This window comes from Capsicum annuum, chromosome 2, assembly GCF_002878395.1.
Source record: "Capsicum annuum cultivar UCD-10X-F1 chromosome 2, UCD10Xv1.1, whole genome shotgun sequence".
Taxonomy (NCBI): domain Eukaryota; kingdom Viridiplantae; phylum Streptophyta; class Magnoliopsida; order Solanales; family Solanaceae; genus Capsicum; species Capsicum annuum.
The window spans coordinates 135,783,976-135,807,704 of NC_061112.1; the positions used below are offsets into that span (position 1 = coordinate 135,783,976).

General features: G+C 35.7%; 2 pseudogenes; both read right to left on the reverse strand.

Moving 5' to 3' along the window:
• Positions 1 to 10,294: 10,294 nt before the first annotated feature.
• On the reverse strand, positions 10,295 to 12,898 carry LOC107861277 (annotated as a pseudogene).
• A 4,988-nt stretch (positions 12,899 to 17,886) lies between these two features.
• The window catches only part of LOC107859690, an 8,526-nt pseudogene continuing 2,683 nt past the window's right edge, over positions 17,887 to 23,729 (reverse strand).

Here is a 23,729-nt window from a genome sequence, read left to right on the forward strand (position 1 = left end):
ACAGTGTTTTTACTTGGAAAACACCCGGCTTAAGAAAGGTGTAAAAAACCACAACCTGTACTTCTACAGGATTTAACCTCAACTTCACTTTAACTCTTGAGCCTCAACAATCAACAATATTACAAGACTTCTTGTAAAACTAGGAATTAAAACTTCTAACTCCTATACTACAAAAACACAAATCTTCCCAAGATAAGTGTTCCCAAGTCTTCGAGTTCCCTAACTTGAAGACACAACTCCTAACTCAATTTATAGATCACTGAGACTAGAACAATGACTCATTACAACTCAAAGAACCTACCTATTACAAACAGTCTATGACTTGCTAAGTAAGGGATCAGGTTCTTCTTCAAGTAAGTGAACAGTTTTGCTGATTGCTGATTACCTTTTCAGTGCATTGAGTGAATCCTTTGAAAGTCATTTCTTCTATTTAAGCCAACATCTAATAGAGTCCTTTAGTTGATGTATATTTTTATCTTCACTAGGACTCCCAGATAGTTTCACTCATTCTTTACTGCCTTCTCTCCAGACTTCTTGTTTGACTGAACTTCTTCGAGATTTCTTGTTCAACTCAACTTCTGCAAAACTTCTTGTTCAAACCAAACTTCTGCAAGACTTCTTGTTCAACTTCAACTTCAACTTCTGCAAGATTTCTTGTTCAACTCAACTTCTATTGTGATAAGTGTTATCCACTCCTATTTTGCACGCAGAGTCATCTTTTCAATAACTTGCCTGTAACTTTGTTCACTTGGATGGAACAGATAGCACAACATGTTTCATTCACATGTCCATCATCAAAACTTCACAGTCCCTAACAAATTCCCTCTTTTTGATGATGACAAACTTAGCAGCTCAGCACCTAGTTATTCAATCCTGACATACGCAGTAAAGGAATCAAAATAGAAAATCACAGAATGAAACAAGTTAAGTTGGGTTATAAGCATTGTATAATCTGTTCTTCCCCCTTTTGACATCATCGAAAAGCTGGAACACCAAGTAAAAATAGTCCAATAATTCATGGCCACTGGGTATATCACTAAAATATTCAAGAATCAAAGCAAAAGAACAACTATGCATTTAAAAAAATAGAAGCAGAACACATTAAGTAGAAGAAAATCCATTGCAGTCATAGAACAAGGTACAATTTATCATAAACCAATAATAGCATCAAAGAAGAAACAGCTAGGACGAAGAGACAATGAGGAAAGATGCCTAAGGCACTAAGAAGGGCTTAAGTGGATGAGGAAGAGGGGATAAGGAAGGTTAGATTCCTAATGATATCAACATTTTCAGCTCTTTCTTTTTCCAAGATGACTGTGAGGGAAGCAATTTGAGCTTGAAGGACCTATTTCTCCTCCTCATAAGCTGCCTGGGCAGCCTTCAATGTAGTTTGTGCCACTTCTACCTCACCTTGCTTGGCAGTCAGCACTCCTCATAGCAACAGGTAACATAGCATGGTTCACAGATCCAATAACATCCTTTGTGGTTTGCAGTGACCACACTTTGACAGGAACATGAAAATCCTCAAAAACAGGGGCAAACCAGAACTCATATGGCAAAGCATGGCCATTTACATCTTGGAGGAAGACCCTTTGCATGTGCTTGATGATGAGTCTAGGTAGGTCAATGGGGATTTGAGAATCTAATAGTTCCATCAAGGTGAGATCAAGAAAATTGGCAATTGTTCTCCTTTCCTACCTAGGAAGGATCATTTGTGAACCACATCAAAATAAAATTGATAAAGGGGGGACATTTCATTCTTCAAGACCCTACGATGAGCAAGAAGATGAGGATTTCCTAAAGATATTAAGAGCAGATGGGATATTTTCAAGAGGTAGTCAAGAACCTTTCACATAATGTGCCCAACCTCCAGAAGGAACATGCAGAATCCTAGCTAAATCAGCTGGATAGAGATTAATGATTTTCCCATGAACTGTGGTAGAGAACTGTAACACCCCGAATCTGATATCCAGAATGCAACATGGTGCTTATGACCCTGAAGGCCCACAATCTAACCTATGACTGATATCTATAACTGAGCACTGAATAATATACTGTAATTATGCGAAATATAAGCTATAAGGCCATAAGGTTCAAAACTAAACTAATACTGAATATAAATAATATCTATAATAGGGTATAACAATACCCAAAACTAAAGTAAAACTGCCTGAAAAATATGTTATAGTCTGAAAACCTCTAAACTGTCTGAAAACTGTGGAGTTGATGGGATATGTCCCCAACTAACTCCGAACTACTGAAATAATAAAGTAATAAAATAATCATGCCATCCTCGAATGATGAGGACTCATTGCTAGTATGGTTGCTAAACGTCTGATCTACTAAAGATGCTCCGGAGCTCGTACTCCTAAACCTATGGTATAAAACACCATAGCGCAAATGTGTCAGTACATTGAATGTACTGGTATGCAAGTGAGGTAGGCTAAATACAATTATGCATGAACGATACTAACTGACTGAATAACATGAACGTGAGAATACATGCATGAATATGTAACTGTGACTGACATCGTGATAGGACTGAATACTGAGTTCTGACTACTAAGTTTACTGATAACAAGGATTTACTGATATCTAAGTTAACTATTACTGGAATACAGATTAACTGTATTACTGATAAATTGACAACTGAGTTTACTGATATGGATATCTGAATATTTATTTATGATAGTTCTAATTATGAAGAACTGATCTGATTGACTGTATCTGACAGTCCTAAATCTGAATACTGATAACATGAGTTTCGTATAACTAGTAGGCTGATACTGAGCGACTGTATCTGACAGTCTAAGTTCTGATGGAACTAGCTGAGTTTCGTACTGTACTGAGTGACTGTATCTAATAGTCTTAAAATTTGTAGAACTATCTGAGTTCTATTACTGAGACTGAGACTGAGACTGAAACTGAGACTGTGGAAGGTAATCATTTAATCGACATGCCACAAAACTTTACTGGTGGGGTCCAACCTGTAACCCCAGTTCGAAGAGTGTCAGTATTGAGCCACAGGTAAAGACAAGCTGTGAGGTAACCCTCTCTGATGGGAAGCTCTTTCGTCAACCCTCCTGTAGGAATAACCCCAAACGAGATGAGATGTATTAGTAGCCCTACGCATAGGAAAATATCTCAATCTACGCTGGCTACGTAGTTCTGGAATGCAAGGATTGCTTTTAAGGATCACACCCTCCACTAAATAACAGGCGAGTCCCCATCCTTGGGTTCACTCGGTGCTGAATACTACTCCCAACTGAATAGATACTGAACTGACTAACTGAACTGAACTGAACTGACACTAATGGTATTGTTTAGTGGAGCTAAACTGATTTCACTAAGTTTCGTTGACTGACGAAATGCTACTGAGATCTGAGGACTGAGGATAGTACTAAAGTTACTAAGATTTCTGGGAATACTGAGGTTAACGAGATTACTGAGTACTGAGATCACTGAGATTACTGAACTACTGAGATTATTAAGATTTCAAAGATTTCTGGAAGAGACTGGACTAATACAGAGTTTACTGAGTTTTCCTGAGTCATGCGACTTACTAAATTCTACTGATCATGGCTTGACTGAGATTATCGTGAAAACATGACATGACTCTAGGCACACAGCTAAATTGTCGGGTACAAGTACCCCCAAGACTCGATAAGATGAAACTGACAAGGCTTGATATTTTTGATCACATGACCAATATCAACAATTCATAATTTCATAGTTGGGGATTTCATGAAGAACATGATCATCATAATGCTGTACATAGATAGTAATGCGTATAAACATGGAATAATTTTATGCTTCTAATCTTATGAACATCTCATCAAGCAATCACAATGCATAGTTTTTGCATGGGAATCATCATAATCAGGTAGGTATAGCATAACTTAAGAGACATGACATAATCTTGACACATGGAAACTAAGTACTTGATCATCATTCATTCATTGGGGCATATTATCAAACACCTTGCATGAACACTTAGGGCATAGGTATGATCATCAATTTAATACAACATGGTTCCACAATTTAACTCAATTGCATGAATTTCAACCATATACTAACATAGTTTTATGAAAACATGATAAAAATGCAATCTTGATAATCATACAACAATAACAACATGAACATAGTCAATTCAAAACAATGGCATCATGACATATAGTTTAAAATAGGGTTCTTGAGCTTCATGGACGAAAGAAGTCCATGAATCAACACTGTGCATACCTTAGTTGTTGATTCTACGAAGATTAATGGAGAGATTCTTGAATTTGAGTCTTGGATTTGAATTCTCAATTGAAAACCCTAGTTTTTTCTTGAGAGTAACTTGAGAGAAACAATATATTTTGGGTGAAATATGACTGAATCACGTGTTATTGGGTTTATATAGGGATGGAATTAACCCTTTTAACCCTTGGACGCGTATTTTAATTCTGTGAAATTTTTTTGATTTTCATCCTTGGCACGGGGCGCCACTATCTCACCAGGTCACTGGAAAGTGACAAATGGGAAATTGCACGGCGGCGCGATGCGGAACTATCGCATTGCCACTTTATTTGTGACCTAGAAGTTTGGCGCGAAGCGGAGATATCGCGCTGAGACACTGGAAAAAGGACAATTCTGAATTTGAGCCTTGGCGCGATGCGCCATAATCGCGGAGGCACACTGGATTTTGACGATGGCCATTTTGACCTGCTCCGCGATGCGCTGATGGCTCAAGTGGGACATTGTCTTACTAAAAAGGCTCTAACTCTTCGTCCGGGTATCGGATTTGGGCAAATTTAGTATCGATGGAAAGCTTATTCAATTTTCCACATGACAAAGAGTGAAAATATTGAAAATAACACATGTATAAAAGTGGATTCATCATTAAAACAAGTCTTTAACATTGTTGGGATGAATTTAAGCTAGGTAGAAGTACGGGATATTAAAAGAACATTTCCCCAATAGCAACTCCATTTGTGTAAAACTCATAAACTTCATCCTTTCCAAACTTAATTTGATGATCACCTTGCAGAAACAGGTGTGACCACCCTTGAATTCTTAATTTTGTGACCAGGATATCCATATTAGGGCCCCTCAAAACCAGTGACAACCCTTTCTCTAGCCAACTTTCATTTTAGAAAGTGGAGAACATGTGCTGACTGAGAAGACTTATCGGTAGGAGTATCAACATCAAAATCAATGTCAAGATCAGGATTAATTTCAGTGGATGGAGTAGGAGGAGTAGCAAGAAGATAGTTACGATCTGAGTTTGATGAGTCAGAAGAAACAGGTTTGGGGACTTGTTTCTTCGGACATGATATAGATGATGAGGAAACTTTTAAGAAAGATGAGGCTTTAACAGTAGTTGTGGGTTTTGAGGAAGATAAAGTTTTTGAAGTAGGTTGGGAAGACGATTTATGGGACAAGGACGATTTAGGAATTTTTGCCAAAATAGTTTTATTCTTCCTTACTGAATGAAGAAGGATATCAGGGGAGGATGCTTGAGGAGATGAGGGACCAGAGGTAGCAATCCGTTTATTTTTACTAGCACGAAGTGCTTCTTCCAGAGAAGCATCTTCTCATTGCTTCTTTCCTCGAGTATGAGGAGTACGAGGAGTAGAAGTAACATGGAAAGGTTCAACATGGACGATATCATCAGCTTCAATGGAGATTGAAGAGGGTTTTTTCTGTGGCTTGGATCTGGATCTTTGTGGAACTAAATTAGCAATAGGGATATCATCTCGATCAATGGGAGTGTCATCTTGATCAAGAATCTGATGAGGGATTGGAGGTAGCAGTGCAGATTCAGAGAAGGGTGAGGGTTTGAAAGAAAAATTTGCAAAAGGGTTTTGCAAATTCTGGAATAATGCAAAATTGGATAGCTTGATAGAAGGTGGGGGATGAATAAAAGGAGGTAAGGTAATATTAGGATGAAGAATAATGGTTTTTGGTGAAGTACAAGTGGAGTCAGTAGGTGGTGAAGAATAAGATGCCATGGTGAAATTTATGATGACCAGTGATTTTCTTTATGTTCCTTTCAGCCCTTTCGTTCATCCATTCTATTTCCCAGACTGGACAGTCTCTGATTTGATGATCAGTTTTGCCACACTTGTAGCAACCATTTGGATTGTCATTGGAACGTTTCTTACTACCTGTTCCCTTTTTTTTCTTAAAGAATTTGCTGAAGTTCTTAGTTATGAAAGCAACTTGTTCCTTATCAAGTTCAAATTCCTCATCACTATTAGAAGCTTTTAATGCCAAGATTTTCTCAGGAGATTCTTGTTCTTTGGTTCCATCTACTTCCATTTCGTAAGTTCTTAAGTTCCCTATTAGCTCATCCAGGGTCATACCTGCAAGATCCTTATTTGCCTTCCTGATTCCAGTCACCATAACATTCTATTTTGATTTAGGTAATACCCTTAGTACCTTTTCGACTTGTTCCTCCTTAGAGATGACTTTTCCTAAGGAAGTCAACTCATTTGTTAAGGTGGTAAGTCTTTTCATCATCTCATGTAGGGTTTCATTTTCATTTATTTTAAATGCCTCATACTCAGTAAAAAGAAGAGAAATCCTGAATTTTCTTACTTTAGAGGTACCTTCATGAGCATTCACTAGTGTATCCCAAATTTTCTTAGCAGTGGTGTAAGTTGATACCCTGTTATATTCAGCAGGTCCTAATCTACAGACCAAGATGTTCTTGGCCTTAGCATTTTTCTTCAAGGCCAATAAGTCATCAGGAGTAAATTCACTCCTTACTTTCTTGACTGGTTCACCATCAACAAATTTCATTGGAATAGTGGGACCATCAGTAATCCTATCCCACAATTCATAGTCCTCACCTTGGATGAACATCTCCATTCTTGCTTTCCACCAGATAAAGTGAAAGCCATCAAAGAGTGGAGGTCTAGCAGTTGACTGACCTTCACTGTGACCAGTAGGAGGTGCGGAATTCATCATTAATCTTTTCTTAGGTGCTAACCTTATTTAAGACAACCTCGCTCTGATACCACTTGTTAGAGTGTATGCCCTACTAATTTTAATATTTAACTCTACTGGTTGCCTATCTGTGGAACAGGTAAGTAAACATGGTTCACAGAAGTAAAAACTGAATACAGTGTTTTTACGTGGAAAACACCCGGCTCAAGAAAGGTGTAAAAAACTATGACTTTTACTTCTACAGGATTTAACCCCAACTTCACTTTAACTCTTGAGCCTTAATAATCAACAATATTACAAGACTTCTTGTAAAACTAGGAATTAAAACTTCTAACTCCTATACTACAAAAACACAAATCTTCCCAAGATAAGTGTTCCCAAGTCTTCGAGTTCCCTAAATTGAAGACACTACTCCTAACTCAGTTTATAGATCACTGAGACTAGAACAATGACTCATTATAACTCAAAGAACCTACCTATTACAAACATTCTATGCCTTACTAAGTAAGGGGTCAGGTTATTCTTCAAGTAAGTGAACTGTTGTGCTGATTGTTGATTATCTTTTCGGTGCATTGAGTGAATCATTTGAAAGTCGTTTCTTCTATTTAAGCGAACATCTGATAGAGTCCTTTAGTTGGTGTATATTTCTATCTTCACTAGGACTTCCAGGTAGTTTCAATCATTCTTTACTTGCTTCTCTCCAGACTTTTTGTTTGACTGAACTTCTTCGAGATTTCTTGTTCAACTCAACTTCTGCAAAACTTCTTGTTCAAACCAAACTTCTGCAAAATTTCTTGTTCAACTTCAACTTCTGCAAGATTTCTTGTTCAACTCAACTTCTGTTGTGATAAGTGTTATCCACTCCTATTTTGCACGCAGACTTCTTATTCACTTGGATGGAACAACTAGCACAACATATTTCATTCACATGTCCATCATCAAAACTTCCCAGTCCCTAACAGTTATCCTTGTTATTGTCATTATTATTATTATTATTATTATTATTATTATTATTATTGGTTGATTTTGAGTCCTTTAAATTGTGTTTGGTGAATTGTAGTTTCAGCCAAGGATTGGTGAGTCTAACTTTTAGTCTTTGAAACTCTTTTTCGTTTCTTTGTTTTTTATTTATTTATGTCATCTCCTCTCAATGATGAAGGTTAATTTAGAAATAGTCAAAGTAACAGATATTTAATATTGAAAATCTGGAGGCGAAGATGAAATGATGGTGAAACCAGAAATTTTGTTCAAAGTGTTCGAAAAAAGAGAAATTTCAGTTGAAGTGACAGGTTTATATTCTAATTTGATGGAGTGAGCTATAGTTTGCTTCTTCGTAGCTTGGAATACCAAGAAAATTTGTTTCTTTCGCACTAGTAAAAGTACGATCATCACGATTTCCAGCCCAATCAACATTGGAAAAGGATTATTACAAAACAAAGGGAGAGTGCTTAGAAATTTGAAGTAGTTAGCCCTTTTTTCCATTGTTCTAGTATGAATTAATCACCTTTTTAAGAGCAATTCAATGCTTTACGGTTCTTTGTTGGAGTCTCTTCTTTTTTGGGTGCTCTCACGACAAGTTCTTTTCGATATTGTAATAATATTGCTTGCCACTCTTTGGTCCGGTAAACCAACTCCAACCAAGCCCAACACTTATGTTCTACATGAAAATTGAGCAAGCCAAATTGGTAGCAAAGGCAATGTCATAGTCTCGTTAGTGCCAAGTACTAAAGACATCCAATCAAAATTTGATAGTATTATTTTGAATTACTCAAAATGAGCACTATCTTTCAAGGCCAAAACTTTTGTAGTTGCAAATAGAGTAGAAATAAGCTTTGCACCACATATTAAATCACCCTCAACAGTACATCAATTCCATAAAGATAGATATATATAAGCCTTTGGTAGTGGCGAATCACTTCATAAAAACCCAAAAAGTAAACAAGTTGCTCAAGTTTTTTTTTTTTTTTAATCGAAAACTACTTATCAAGCTTAGCAATAATAAAGATATCAAGTTTGAATGGCGTGGCGTCTGTTTGAGACCATATAAAGTCATGCACTTGACATACATAATAAAGCTGAACAGGATTGCCAAAGCGTTGTACACATCCTCCATCAAATGTCCATGAAGATGAGGCATATTATTAATATCTAATTGTTGTATATTCCAGTCTTCACTAACAAGTACATACATACATGAGATAAAATTATGAGAATTGAACTGCTGTATGTTTAGCCACAGGTGGAAATGTTTGAATGTAATCAATACTTGGTCGCTGAGTAAATTCTTTAGAAACTAATCGCGCATTATATTTGCATAAGATATCATCTAAATTTTGCTTTACGCGAAATTTCACTTGCAACCAATTATATAATTTTGTGATTCTAATTATCTAGGAACAGGCGTCCATATCCTCTGATCTGTTGTTTCAACGCATTATATTCGTCTGTCTCAGCAGATTGGAGTTGTTGTGCATGGACGAGATTCTTGGTGTATGAATTAGGTGATTGATGACCATCCCATTTACCATTTGTTCAAAAGTTTTGTGTTCTTATTTACATAGACATCTTTATATGTATATATATATATATATAAAAGAGATCTGAACTTGAAATTTTTTTCTATTCAATTTATAATACCGAGGGCAAGAGATATCATTTTCACATTACTTGACAGTGAAAGGGAGGGAATATATAAAGTTCAGTTACTTTAATATCATAAAATATACTTTTGCAAGTGGTGGTGATGGGCAAAATTGTATGACTATAAAATTAACCCTTGTTTAAATTTAAGGAGTCAATTTCACTTTGCCCCTAATATTTAATGTTTGGAAACGATATTCCTTTCACTTTACCCCAGAATTTAAGGATTGAATATTACTAGTATTATTGAAACCGAAACCTCAAGATTCAATTAGGTGGCTTTTAGTTCCAATAGTTTCATATAAAGTAAGCCATATATATTAGATACTTTTGCTATATCATCCTAGCTAATTTTTTGCCAGACTCATCTTTTTTGACTATAGTCGTTGAGATGTTACATGGAGTATCCATTTGCCTCAATGCACTTGTGACAAATGAGTGTGATATGGGTCTCAGGTAAAAAAATAAAAATGATTTACCTGTGACAATATTTGTACTGGTTACTTACCAGCATCCTTGCCTAATTCCATGTTACACAGGAGATGGTCATTTTATGGGGTACCAGCCATATCATCCCAGCTAATTATATTTCTGGACTCATGTTGCTAAGTTTAGTATTATTTGAGATTACTATGTGACCTGGAGTATTCACTTACCCCAAAGTATCAGTGCTAAATAAGTGTGACATGGGTATAAGTATTTCATCAATCAACAACCAGTGGGAAAGCTTTAAAAAGAAATAATTAAGAAAAAATTCTCTCTTTTCAATTTCATATATATACACCGGGCTACCTTTTATATCAAATATATACACAAATATAAAATGCAAAAACCTGCCCTGGATGTTTATTTGTTAGTATCGTCTGCGTTCTTGCGTCTGGTGAAAAGAGATTCCATTTCTTCCAAAGACTTTCCTTTGGTCTCAGGGCAAAAGAAGATGACGAAAAACAAAGCCACCACAGATACTCCACAAAACAAGAAGAAAGTACCTCCAATAGTAATTGCATTAGACATGGTGAGGAAAGTCATTGAAACAGTAGCATTCATCAACCTATTGACTGCAACACCAATTCCATTACCCAATGCCCTATACCTTAGAGGATATATCTCAGCACTATAAACCCATGTAACTGGTGCAAGTCCGATGTTGAAAAACCCCACATATGCATAAGTTGAAATGATACTAAGTACCAAAGCCCAAATAATTTTCCCACCAGAATGCTCTGCCAATGTCAAGAAAGTTCCAAGTCCAGCTAATGTGCAGATCATGCCAATCACACTAAATAACAATAACTTTCTCCTCCCAACTTTGTCAACCAAGAAAGTAGATGCTACTATAGCTATAAATTTTGTCAATCCAACTCCAACTGTGGCTAGTATTTGCTTCCTTGTGTCATGTACTCCTGCCTTGGCAAAAATCTTGTGACTATATAATATCACAGCTTCAATACCAGTTGCGTGTTCAAAGAAATGAATTCCCACACCAGCAATTAAAATCCATCTTAGTGCTGGGGTTGGTCTTAACAACAATTCTTTCCAAACCCCGTGTGATTCTTTTGATTCATGAATCTTGACAACGTCATCGTCGCAATTTTCATCGATTCCTACAGATTGTTGAATATCCCTGAGTCGAATTTCAGCTTGTTCAGGTGTATTAGAAACTTTGTACAGTATTTTCTTGGCGTCACCTAGACGGCCTTTCATAATAAGCCACCTAGGAGACTCAGGCATTTTAAGAAGGCCAACGGCCAAGAGAAGTGAAGGAATTGCTGCAATTCCTAACATAATTCTCCAACCAAGATGAAGGTATAATCTTGAGAAAATGTAGTTAGATAAATAACCAAGTAAAATACCAACACTAATTTCCAATTTCTGGTAGAGATGTTAAAAATCCACGCGTCTTAGGTGATGAGATTTCTGCAGAATAAACTGGTGCTATCATAAGTGCAAATCCAACACCAACACCAACACCAACACCAGCAACACATCTTCCACCTAATAATGTAATATAATTTGGACCATATCCCATTAAAACTGAACCAAGCAAGAAAATTATTGAAGCTATAATCATTGTGTTACGTCTCCCAATTGCATCAGAAGTTGCTCCTGCAGAAAGTGCACCAACTAAAGCACATAAATTTAGAATCCCTGCTAATATTTCTGTTTTGTGATCATTGATTTGGAATTCTTTCTTCACATATATAGCATGGCTCCACTCATCACACCAGTATCTAATAACAAAATAAAAGCACAAAATTCTTGTTAGAATATGTATCACACTACTTTTTCTTTTCTTATCAACTATATTAATATTAAGTACATGAAGTAAAATCTCTATGTTTTACAATTGACTTTCTCGAATTGGTTAAGCTACCCTCGCTCATTGCGTTTAAAAATATCTTAGCATCATTGATATATGCATGCACAGGCAGCTCGTCCATTAGACCACTTAATTCTGGAATGCCCATATTTATATTAGTGAAATCTTTTGTTTGTATAAAAAGGCATATTTTTAGGGAGCAAATTTTACATGAAATCTTCCTTGGGAAATATTGACTGAATTACTATTAATATTTTTGCGTCTCAAAAGTTACAAAAATAAATTTTATATATATATATATACACACAATTCAAATTAAGGGCTCTGTTAGATTTGGCTTTAGATCCCTAATATGATTGAGTCACCCCATATGCATGTGTGGTGCCGTGGTGGGATGATTCCAAATTGTACAGTCGAAAATCATAACTAGTTCAATAATTCTCTGATCATGTGAATGAATAACTTTTGCATGGTAAGAAATATTTTATCTAGATAATTATGTTATCATATATCTAAATGTGAATTTGGATGATAAGACATATTTTGTGACATATCTAATATATATGAATTTGATTAATTAATTTGACCAGTAAATTTCGAAACCTGATGGCTAAACAAAAAGAAGAAGAAGAAGAGGATTTAAAATATTGAAGAAGTCTAACCAAAAAAAAAAAAAAAAAGATATTGAAGAAGGGAACTTACCATAGCCAAAGATGATAGATATCATGGAACCAACAATTGCACAAGCACATGCATATCCATTAACCTTTGTAGGATTCTCAACACTATCATCCTTCTCCATATTTTCTTCCTTTGTAGGATACTCAACAATATCCTTCTCCATATTTTCCCGATGCAATATAGCCTAAATTAGATATCTTTTTTTTTTATAAGTAAACTACTACTATAAAACTAAGATATGTATAGATAGCAAAGGGAACCTACTGATTCCCTCTTTATTTGTGTTTTACATAAATAAAATAAAATAAAATAAAATACAGCGTAATAATGTTGGGTTTGAATTTATAAAGAATAAATACTACATGTGGATCGTATTAATAAGAATTACAAGTCACACATCATGAGTCCTGATTATAAGACTGACCTATGGTCTTCCGCATCTAACGTCGGGTTTATATGGATAGCATTGATATTAATTTGGGGGTATTCAGGCCAATTTGCATGTGTGTATTAGCAACGGAACCTATTTAAGGTTAATAATGGGTTCAACATTTAAATTCTTATAGCTGATAGAAATTATTTGTTCAAACTTTAATATTATTTGTTGAAATTTTGTTGATTACTCTTATCCGCTACCTCTGCAGATAAAATGTTGCTCACTGTTGAGTATGGCTTATTAAACGTCAGCTAGATCATATGATTTGTAGAAAGATAAGTCGCATCTACATTATTGTTACAATAGATCGATCACTTGTGAGCCAAAGAGAGAACGAGATTATGGACCCAACACAATTCAACACTAGTAGAAACAAACGATAGACCTATACTCAAACTTTGGTGGAGGAATAAGCTACAATTCGCTTCTTCTTAGCCAAGGAAGACAATGTAAGCACTAGTACAATCAATATCAAAATTGGATTGATGCAAAATCAAGGGGGAATTGTTAGAAAAATAAAGCACTTTTTATCCATTATTCCATTAGATAACGAACCACCCATTTAAGAGCAATTCAATGCATGTGAAATTTGAGCTAGCCATAAAAAATGCAATATCAAGTCGTATTAATTCCAACTACTTAAAACGTCCAACCAAAATTTGATGGTATTGTGAATCACTCAAATTTAAATGAACATTATTACCTTCGAAGGCCAAATTATTGGCAGTTGCATGTGGACTAGAAGAAGGTTTTGAGCCGCACATTGAGGCACGCTTAAACATAAAACAATGTACTTATGTTGGAATAGATATAAGCTTTGATACTGTGAATTACTTCCAAGTCCGAAAAACCAATTAGTTTGTCTCAAGTCTTGATTGAAAGCTGCTTATCAAGCTTAAGACCATCTCCAATTTTACACTAAATATTACATCAAATCTTATTGTGGTGTTATATTTCGTATTGGTGCTCCAGTTAAATACGTTTTTTTACATTATTTTGATGTATGAAGAGTGTCACGCTAAATTTGATGTAACACTATCCATCACCACTGTTACTATTCATCAATATTTTATTATATAAAACTTTTAATCTGACATTTTATAAATTTATTTTTTTCATTTAGTGTAACGCGCCGAAAACGAGTCCCAAGACCTCACACGTGCTTAGAGCCACAAGTGATCCCAAGCTAACCCTTCTACTGGCATAACTCAAAAGCAACTGAAATAGATGCATAAAACTATACAAAATCAACGGAAGACAACTCTTTCTGAATCTGATCAATACAAATTGAGTTCACATGATTACAACTCTGCTTTTACAAACAAACTGAAATAAAATACACTGACTCTACTGACTGTCTATGAAACCTCTACTAGTATGGACTATAGATAGTAGGGTCATGACTCCAAACTATCCTAACTCAATATGACTGAATGAAGAAAATATAATACTACACAAACTCTGACTGACTTGAGCCCTTGAATAAAAAGGGCTCGTCCTCTGCTGGCGGGAAGCTGCAACCTGTCTGATTATGATATGTGAGCTATGACTTGTATCTACATTATAAGACAATGTAGCACATAGACATATATGTGGATCAACACTTTGAGGATGTCGTGAGTATATGGAGGTGTATTCATTTAAATGAACAATATCGTTACTCTTTACATAAATCATGCATGCAAATATGAATGACTCACATGGCTTGAATAAATCTGAAATGTAAATCTCATAAATCATGAATGGTGAAACATGTAATATAAATCTCGTGAGTCATCATACTTAACTCAAAAATCTGTATTCTCCTCTTATTCTCAAAACTTATAAGCGAAAGTAATCTTTAAACAATACTTTCAAAAATCATGCTTTTATCTTCAGGTGAGAAGAACTTTAAATCTTAAGGAACTTTAAGACCGTAACACTTTTAGAGACTTTGGGACGTACTACTTTGGAGATCTTAAAATATTAACTTTCAAAACATATATATACTTTATCTTAAAGAGAGTAGGGAACTTCTTTTGGGAGTTTCTTCTAACCGACATAAACCATGTAAGCTGACATGGAGTCCAACGTCTTACCCACGTTGGGAAGAGTTGTTCTAACCTTGCCATCGGAATAGAACCTTAGCTTTAGTGAACACTATCTTAACCCACTTGGGGCAAATCAGAAACCTACGGTGGCTCGTAGTTCTGGGGCATGAGACCTTGGAATCAAGCCCAACTCGGTGCTAAATACTACTCCCATACTTGCTCAGAACTTTTAGGAAATCCACCTTAAAACAATACAAGGGTCTAAAATGAAGACCAATTATACTTCTTCTTGCTTTAAATCATAAATGATGAATAATGTGGATTCCTATCTTAGCTTGTTTCAAAGGATCAACTTTCTTTATCAAAATCTGAAAATAGCTATTCATGGGATACTTAAATCCTGATCATTCTTGAAATATCAAGACTAACTCTTTGGGCTTTGAGCCCATGCTTCAAATTCATATCAAACACCATAAAGTTCATGCTTTATAACACAGTTTTTCATAATTCAACTTAAAATCTGGAAAATATAATTATGTACATAAATATTCGAAAGTAGACATGTAACTCAATATCCAAATCACTTTAAATCTCAAAATCATGCAATTAGCAATATGGGGTATAAACCCTAACTTAAATTTCACGGAAATCATATCAAAATTCAGAAATTTATAACTTAAAGTAAGCTTTTGGGCACAAGAATGAAAGAGTTGTTCTTGTTCAAACCCCACATACCTTTAATGATAAACTTGGATGAACAACTTGCTTATGAGATGATATTTGTACTCTTGAATGAGGCTTCTTGGAGTTCTTAAACTAAGAACTTGGAATCTTGACCCAACTTGGAGAATTAATGATGAACTTTAGGAGATTCTTGAATTTGGGTGATGAAACTTAGGGTTTCTAGATGAGAGAATTTGATGAAAAAGGGGGTGTAATTTGCTCAATATCACCCTTAATCCTCTGTTTTTACGACCTGGGTTGAGGGGGGAAAAGATCCCATTGCCCCTCATTAATTTGAAGTAGAAATTCGTAACCCGCATCTCGATTTTGCCCTTCAGCGCGACGCACTACCATCGCGGCAGCTTACTGCCTCACACTAAAATGGCTATAACTTTTCGCTCGGGTATCGGACTTTTGAGAAATTGGTATCGTTGGAAAGCTAATTCAATTATCTACAATTTGGTGGGTCTTGGGATGAAAATTCCACATATATAAAAGGTTATACACGTTTAAAGTAGACCCTTGTAGAATTGAAATGCCAAATTTTGGACGAATCTAATGTTCTTAGCTCCACTTGGCTCTAAGTGACTTCTATGAACATTATTCACCGAATAAGGACTTCACATACTTAGGATTAAAGTCATGACACAAGAATTCGAATTATGGATCAAGAGTACGACAATTACACCTTCACCGCGATGCATTGAAATCGCGTTAAGCTACTGAAAAGGACGAGTGCGAATTTGCACTCTGGTGCGACGCAGTGCTATCGCGTTGTGCCACTGGAAATTGACAATTGGGAATTTGGACCTTTCCGCGATGCACCAATATCACGGAGGTCCACTGGAATGTGACAATTGTCATTTTGGCATCCACCGCGACGCGGTGCGTGCCCAGGTGAGACACTGCATTACTAAAAATATTCTAAATTCTTCACCGAGTGTCGGAATTGAGCGAATTTGGTATTGATGGAAAGCCTATTCAATTTTCCACACAATGGAAGGTCTAAATCTGAAAAATTCCGCATGAAATAAAGATTATTCATTTTTTAAGCACACTCTTAACATTCTAGGAACAAATTTTAAGTTAGGAAAAACACGAGGTGTTACATTTAGGTCCCTAAAATACCTAATTATTTTTTACCTAATATCCTTATAATATTAATTTTACATTTTAATTTTGGACTAGGTGATCAAAATAGCTACTCCGTAAAGTCCAAATACTTTAATTGCATTAAAAAAAAAAAAGTTTTGCACGTGGTGCTGTGATGGTGACAGATAAGATAACTGTATAACCATAAAATTAACCCTTCGTTTAAATCTGAGGGGCTTTCGATTGGTTGGGACTAAGGCATTCCATCATTATAATGTAGATAGTGTGATAAATAATTTCATAATTATTTAATACACTTAATCAAACACGGCATAGAATAATATATACATTTTATCACAAAGTTATTATACCTTAAACCATCCTACCAAATGAGTGATAAATTAATAGTACAAGTGTACATATACTATCAAGAAAGTATAAACAATTCTTGTTGGATCATCTTCAAGACCCTCAAGAATCTCCCACCTACCTACCAAATTACCAAGCTACTGACATTGTACATTATAGGAGAAAGAAATGGATGAAGAGAAATGGTGTTTGGTGACTGGTGGAAGAGGTTTTGCTGCTAGGCATTTGGTGCTAATGCTGATTCGCTATGAAATATGTCATGTTCGCATTGCTGATTTGGGTCCTACTATTAAACTTGAGCCTCATGAGGAAGAGGGTACTCTTGGACAAGCTCTCAAATCGGGTCGTGCTGCATATGTATCCATGGATCTTACTAACAAGTCCCAAGTCCTCGAAGGTCTTCTCTTGAATCTTTACCTGCTTTTGACACCCAAGAATCAAAACTTCATGATTCTTGAATATGGGTGTTTTGGTTTTATTAGCAAGGTTCCAACTGTTTTTAGCGAGTGTAGAATCATTTTTTTTGCTAGTGGTGTTCGGGTCAGCTTTTGAGTACCTCAACTAACAGATAACTCTGTAGAATCAATTGCATATATATGCACCGGGCTGCCTTTTATATCAAATATACACAGATATAAAATGCAAAAACCTGCCCTGGATGTTTATTTGTTAGAATTGTCCGACAGTTTGCCTCTGGTGAAAACAGATTCCATTTCTTCCAAAGACTTCCCTTTAGTCTCAGGGCAAAAGAAGTAGAAGAATATCAAAGCCAACAAAGATACTCCAGCAAACAAGAAAAAAGAGCCTCCAGTTGTAATTGCATTAGACAAGGACAGAAAACTCATAGAAACAGTAGCATTCATCAACCTATTTACTGCAACACCAATTCCAGCACCCAATGCCCTATACTTTAGAGGGAATATCTCAGTACTATAAACCCAAGTAACAGGTCCAAGACCAATGTTGAAAAACATCACAACTGCATAAGTTGTAACTATACTTAGTACCAAAGCCCAAATACATTTCCCACCAGAATGCTCAGCCAATGTCAAGAAAAACCCAAGGCCAGCTAATGTCACTACCATGCCACTTAAACTTATTAACAATAACTTCCTTCTCCCAACTCTGTCAATCAAGAAAGTGGATAGTACTATAAATGTAAATTTCGTCAATCCAACTCCAACTGTGGCTAGTATTTGCTTCCTTGTGTCATGTACTCCTGCCTTGGCAAAAATCTTGTGACTATACAATATCACAGCTTCAATTCCAGTTGCATGTTCAAAGAAATGAATTCCCACACCAGCTATTAAAATCCATCTTAGTTATGGGGTTGGTCTTAACAACAATTCTTTCCAAACACCTTCTGTTTTTGTCGATTCAGGAAGTTTGACAATGTCATCATTACAATTTTCATTGATTCCTACAGATTGTTTAATATCCCTGAGTCGAATTTCAGCTTGTTCAGGTGTATTAGAAACTTTGTACAGTATTTTCTTGGCGTCACCTAGACGGCCTTTCATAATAAGCCACCTAGGAGACTCAGGCATTTTAAGAAGGCCAACGGCCAAGAGAAGTGAAGGAATTGCTGCAATTCCTAACATAATTCTCCAACCAAGATGAAGGTATAATCTTGAGAAAATGTAGTTAGATAAATAACCAAGTAAAATACCAACGCTAATTTCCAATTTCTGGTAGAGATGTTAAAAATCCACGCGTCTTAGGTGATGAGATTTCTGCAGAATAAACTGGTGCTATCATAAGTGTAAATCCAACACCAACACCAGCAACACATTTTCCACCTAATAATGTTACATAATTTGGACCATATCCCATTAAAACGGAACCAAGCAAGAAAATTATTGAAGCTACAATCATGGTGTTACGTCTCCCAATTGCATCAGAAGTTGCTCCTGCAGAAAGTGAACCAACTAAAGCACATAAATGTAGAATCCGTGCTAATATTTCTGTTTTGGAATCATTGATTTGGAATTCTTTCTTCACATATATCATCGCTCCACTCATCACACCAGTATCTAATAACAAAATAAAAGCATAAAATTCTTGTTAGAATATGTATCACACTACTTTTTCTTTTCTTATGCATGCACAGCTCGTCCATTATAGACCACTTAATTCTGGAATGCCCATATTTATATTAGTGAAATATTTTGTGTTTGACTTTAGGTTCCTAATCTGATTGAGCAGTCTTTGTAAGCATGTGCGGTGGGATGATTCATAACTAGTTCAATCATTCCCTTATCATGTGAATGAATATTGTTTGCATGGTAAGGAATATTTTGTCTCCTTAATTATGTGAACATACCGTCGTAGCCGCATCTTGCATTTTCTTTTGTTAGTCATTTTTCCTATCACCACAAGACAATAAAATTTAGTATTTTCAGAATACTATTTATAAAGTTAAGCAACTTTATACTCTTCTTCTTGTTTCTAGTTAACGATGAAGTTTTTATGACTTCCAATCGTCAATCGAATGGTCTTTAACTTGTGATGAAGATTTTATGTCTTCGAATCACTAGTTAAGTACAAACGGAGTAGAAAGCTAAAAGCTTTAATCTCCAAAAGCAAGCAATGCAGATTTTGCAGAATATTATTCCTTAAGATTGTTATTTTATTGTGAATCTGTATTTAGGCAGAACAACTTCAACACTAGTTCAAGTTTAAAACAAGAACACTATGAAGTACAAAAACACCCTCAACACAAGATCAAAGTGATCCTTCTAAGAAGTGTATTTTATTTTTTCAGAAATTAAGCTGAAACAGAAATATAAAGTCAAGTCCCCCGACTTCACGGAGTGTCCTTAAGGAATAATTCTCCTCACTGTACCTGAGGTTTTGGAATCTTCCTCCCAGGATAAAATACATTTCAATCCAACTATAGTGGTACCTCAAATAATTGGATTCGTCGAACTCACACAACGATTTGATTGATCACAAAGAATGTTTTGAAGACAAGAAGAATTTTTATTTCAAAAAAAATTTCATTCATATCAAACCTGTGGATGAAAGCAGGTTTAAATATCCATCAGATGCCTCTTCTAAAAGGTGGCAATGGTTCACTTAAAAGGTGTATCCTTTTGAAGGGTCTTGTCTGTTCATTCGAAACATTGTGTCTTTTTCTGAACAGGCACAACTATCTGAACAGTCACACCTTTTCCAAAACAATATGTCTTTTCCTCAAAGGTTGTGTCCCTTCATTTTCCATTCACACCAATTAAACCCAACAATCCCCCACATGAATGGGGAATGACTATTCTTTGTAAAACTTTACGGACAAGTATGTGATCTTCAAGCAAAGACTGATTGCATCTGAATAAGTGGGTTTCCCTTTGAACTTTCCATAGTGAACATGCATCGGATGCACTCGGTCAATCAGTAGATTTGATATCTTTGAACCGTTGAGCTTTAGTGTACACCTAGACTACACATGTCACACAACCAGCCTTTTACCGTTTATGGTTCTCATGATTTTGTTATTTTCATTCATGAACATGTCCTGGTTTCATGAGAGCTTAGAGAATAGGCCTTTAATAATATTCTCCTTAAAGCGGCTTCTACTTCGCCCTCACATAGGTGATCTCTAAACGTTCAATCCTATAGATGAAACTATTTGATCAAATCTGCTAAACTTAGATAATCATTAAAAGACTTTTCACCTTAAGTCTTATCCTTGTTTACTAAACATTGTCTACATCATGAGAATGGGTTGGGTAATTGACAATGCTGAACCTGTCAGACACAACTTTGTTTGATCTCCTTGAATCTAGCTCTTGAAATCTCCAGTCTGCTAGGTAGAGTTACAGCCATACTGACTTGTCCTATGCCTTAAACCCATTTCCTTGGATGTCCTTTCCACTCCTTCTCTAGATAGGCCTTTTATAAGTGAATCCAACACATTATTCTTTGACTTTACATAGTCAACAGTGACAATTCCACTAGAGAGAAGTTCCCTAACGGTATTATGTTTCCGTCGTATGTGATAAGATTTACCATTGTAAATCATGATCCCTGCCCTACCTATAGCCGCTTGGCTATCACAGTGTATACATACTGGTGCCACTGGCTTGGGCCAATACGAAATATCTTTCAAGAAATTCTGGAGTCATTCTGCTTCTTCACCGGCTTTATCCAATGCGATAAATTCAGATTCCATTATAGAGCGAGCAATACAAGTATGTTTGGATGATTTCCAAGAGACTGCTCCTCTACTGATAGTAAATATATATCCACTTGTGAATTTTACTTCGTTCGATCCGGTGATCCAATTTGTATCACTATATTCTTCAAGTACTGCAGGATATTTATTATAATGCAAGGCATAGTCTTGAGTGTATTTAAGATACCCCAAAACTCTTTTCATTGCCATCCAATGAGTTTTGTTCAGATTACTCGTGTACCGACTCAATTTACTAATGGGGCATGCTATGTCTGGTCGTGTACAATTCATTATATACATTAAACATCCCAATACTCTTGCTTACTCCAATTGTGATTCACTTTTGCCTTCATTCTTTCGAAGTGCAAAGCTCACATCTAATGGAGTCTTGGCAATACCAAATTCCATATACTTGAACTTTTCAAGTACATTTTTGATATAATGAGACTGTGATAATGCCAACCCTTGTGGAGTTATATGGATTCCTATACCTAAGATCACATCCGCAACTCCAAGGTCTTTCATATTAAACTTGCTCTCGAGCATTCGTTTTATTGCATTTATGTCAGAAATGTCTCTACTGATGATTAATATATCATCCACATATAAACAAACAATGACTTGGTGATTTGGAGTGTCTTTAATATAAACACATTTATCACATTCCTTTATTTTGATTCCGTTTGCCAACATGGTTTGGTCAAACTTTGCATGCCATTGTTTAGGTGCTTGCTTTAGTCCATACAATGACTTAATAAGTTTACACACCTTATTTTCCTTTTCTGGAACCACAAAACCCTTAGGTTGTTCCATGTATATTTCTTCCTCCAATTCTCCATTTAGGAAAGCGATTTTCACATTCATTTGATGAATTTCAAGACCATATACCGCAACCAAGGCAATTAACATTAGAATCGATGTTAGCCTTGTTACTGGCGAGTATGTATCAAAGTAATCAAGGCCTTCTTTTTGTTTGAAGCCTTTTACTACAAGTCTTGCCTTGTATTTGTCAATAGTGCCATCTGCTTTCATTTTTCTTTTGAAGATCCATTTAGAACCTAAAGGTTTATTTTCGGGAGGAAGATCAACCAATTCCCATGTATGGTTGTTTAAGATTGAATCAATCTCACTATTGACTGCATCTTTCCAAAAGGATGATTCTGACGACGGCATCGCTTCTTTAGACGTTTGAGGCTCATTTTCTAAGAGAAATGTTACAAAATTCGATCCAAACGAAGTTGACGTGCTTTGACGTGTACTACGTCTTGGATTTTCTTCATTATATACATTCTCACTTGGTTTATCTCAAGGTTGTTTAGATCCTCCACTAAACTATTCATGTCTAAGTTTATACAGGTAAATATTTTTAAAGAATTCAACATTATCTGATTCAATTACCATATTTTTATTTATATCCGGATGTTCGGATTTATGAATCAAAAACTCACATGCTTTACTACTTTTAGCATATCCTATGAACACGCAGTCCACCGTCTTAGGTCATATCTTAACCCTTTTAGGCACAGAAACTTGGACCTTTGCTAGACACCCCCACACTTTGAAATATTTCAAGTTGGATTTTCTTCCTTTCCACTTTTCATAAGGAATTGATTGTATCTTACTATGGGAAACTCAATTGAGTATACCGTTGGCCGTAAGGATAGCCTCTCCCCACAAGTTTTACGGTAAACCAGAACTTATAAGTAAGGCATTCATCATTTCCTTTAAAGTTCGGTTTTTCCTTTCTGTAATTTCATTAGATTGAGGTGAATATGGTGCCGTAGTTTGATGGATGATTCCATTCTCTACACATATTTGCGCAAAGAGAGATTCATATTCTTAGCCCCTATCACTTCTTATCATTTTGATCTTTTTGTCTAATTGATTTTAAACTTCAGTTTTATATTGGCTAAACGCATCTATTGCTTCATCCTTACTATTTAGCAAAGTAGACATAACAATATCTAGTGCAATCGTCAATAAAAGTTATGAAATACTTTTTTCCACCACGTGATGGTGTTGACTTCATATCACCAATGTCAGTGTGTATTAAGTCTAAGGGATTAAAATTTCTTTCAATGGACTTATAAGGATGCTTTGCATACTTCAATTCCACACACATTTGACACTTTGATTTATTGCACTCAAAGTTTGGCAAAACTTCTAAGTTAATCAGTTTTCATAACGTTTTGTAATTAACATGGCCTAAACGTTCGTGCCATAAATTATAGGACTCAAGCAAGTAAGAAGAATTTGAACTTTTATTTTTTTCAACAGTCATTACATTCATCTTATAAAGGCCTTCGGTGAGATAGCCTTTTCCTACATACA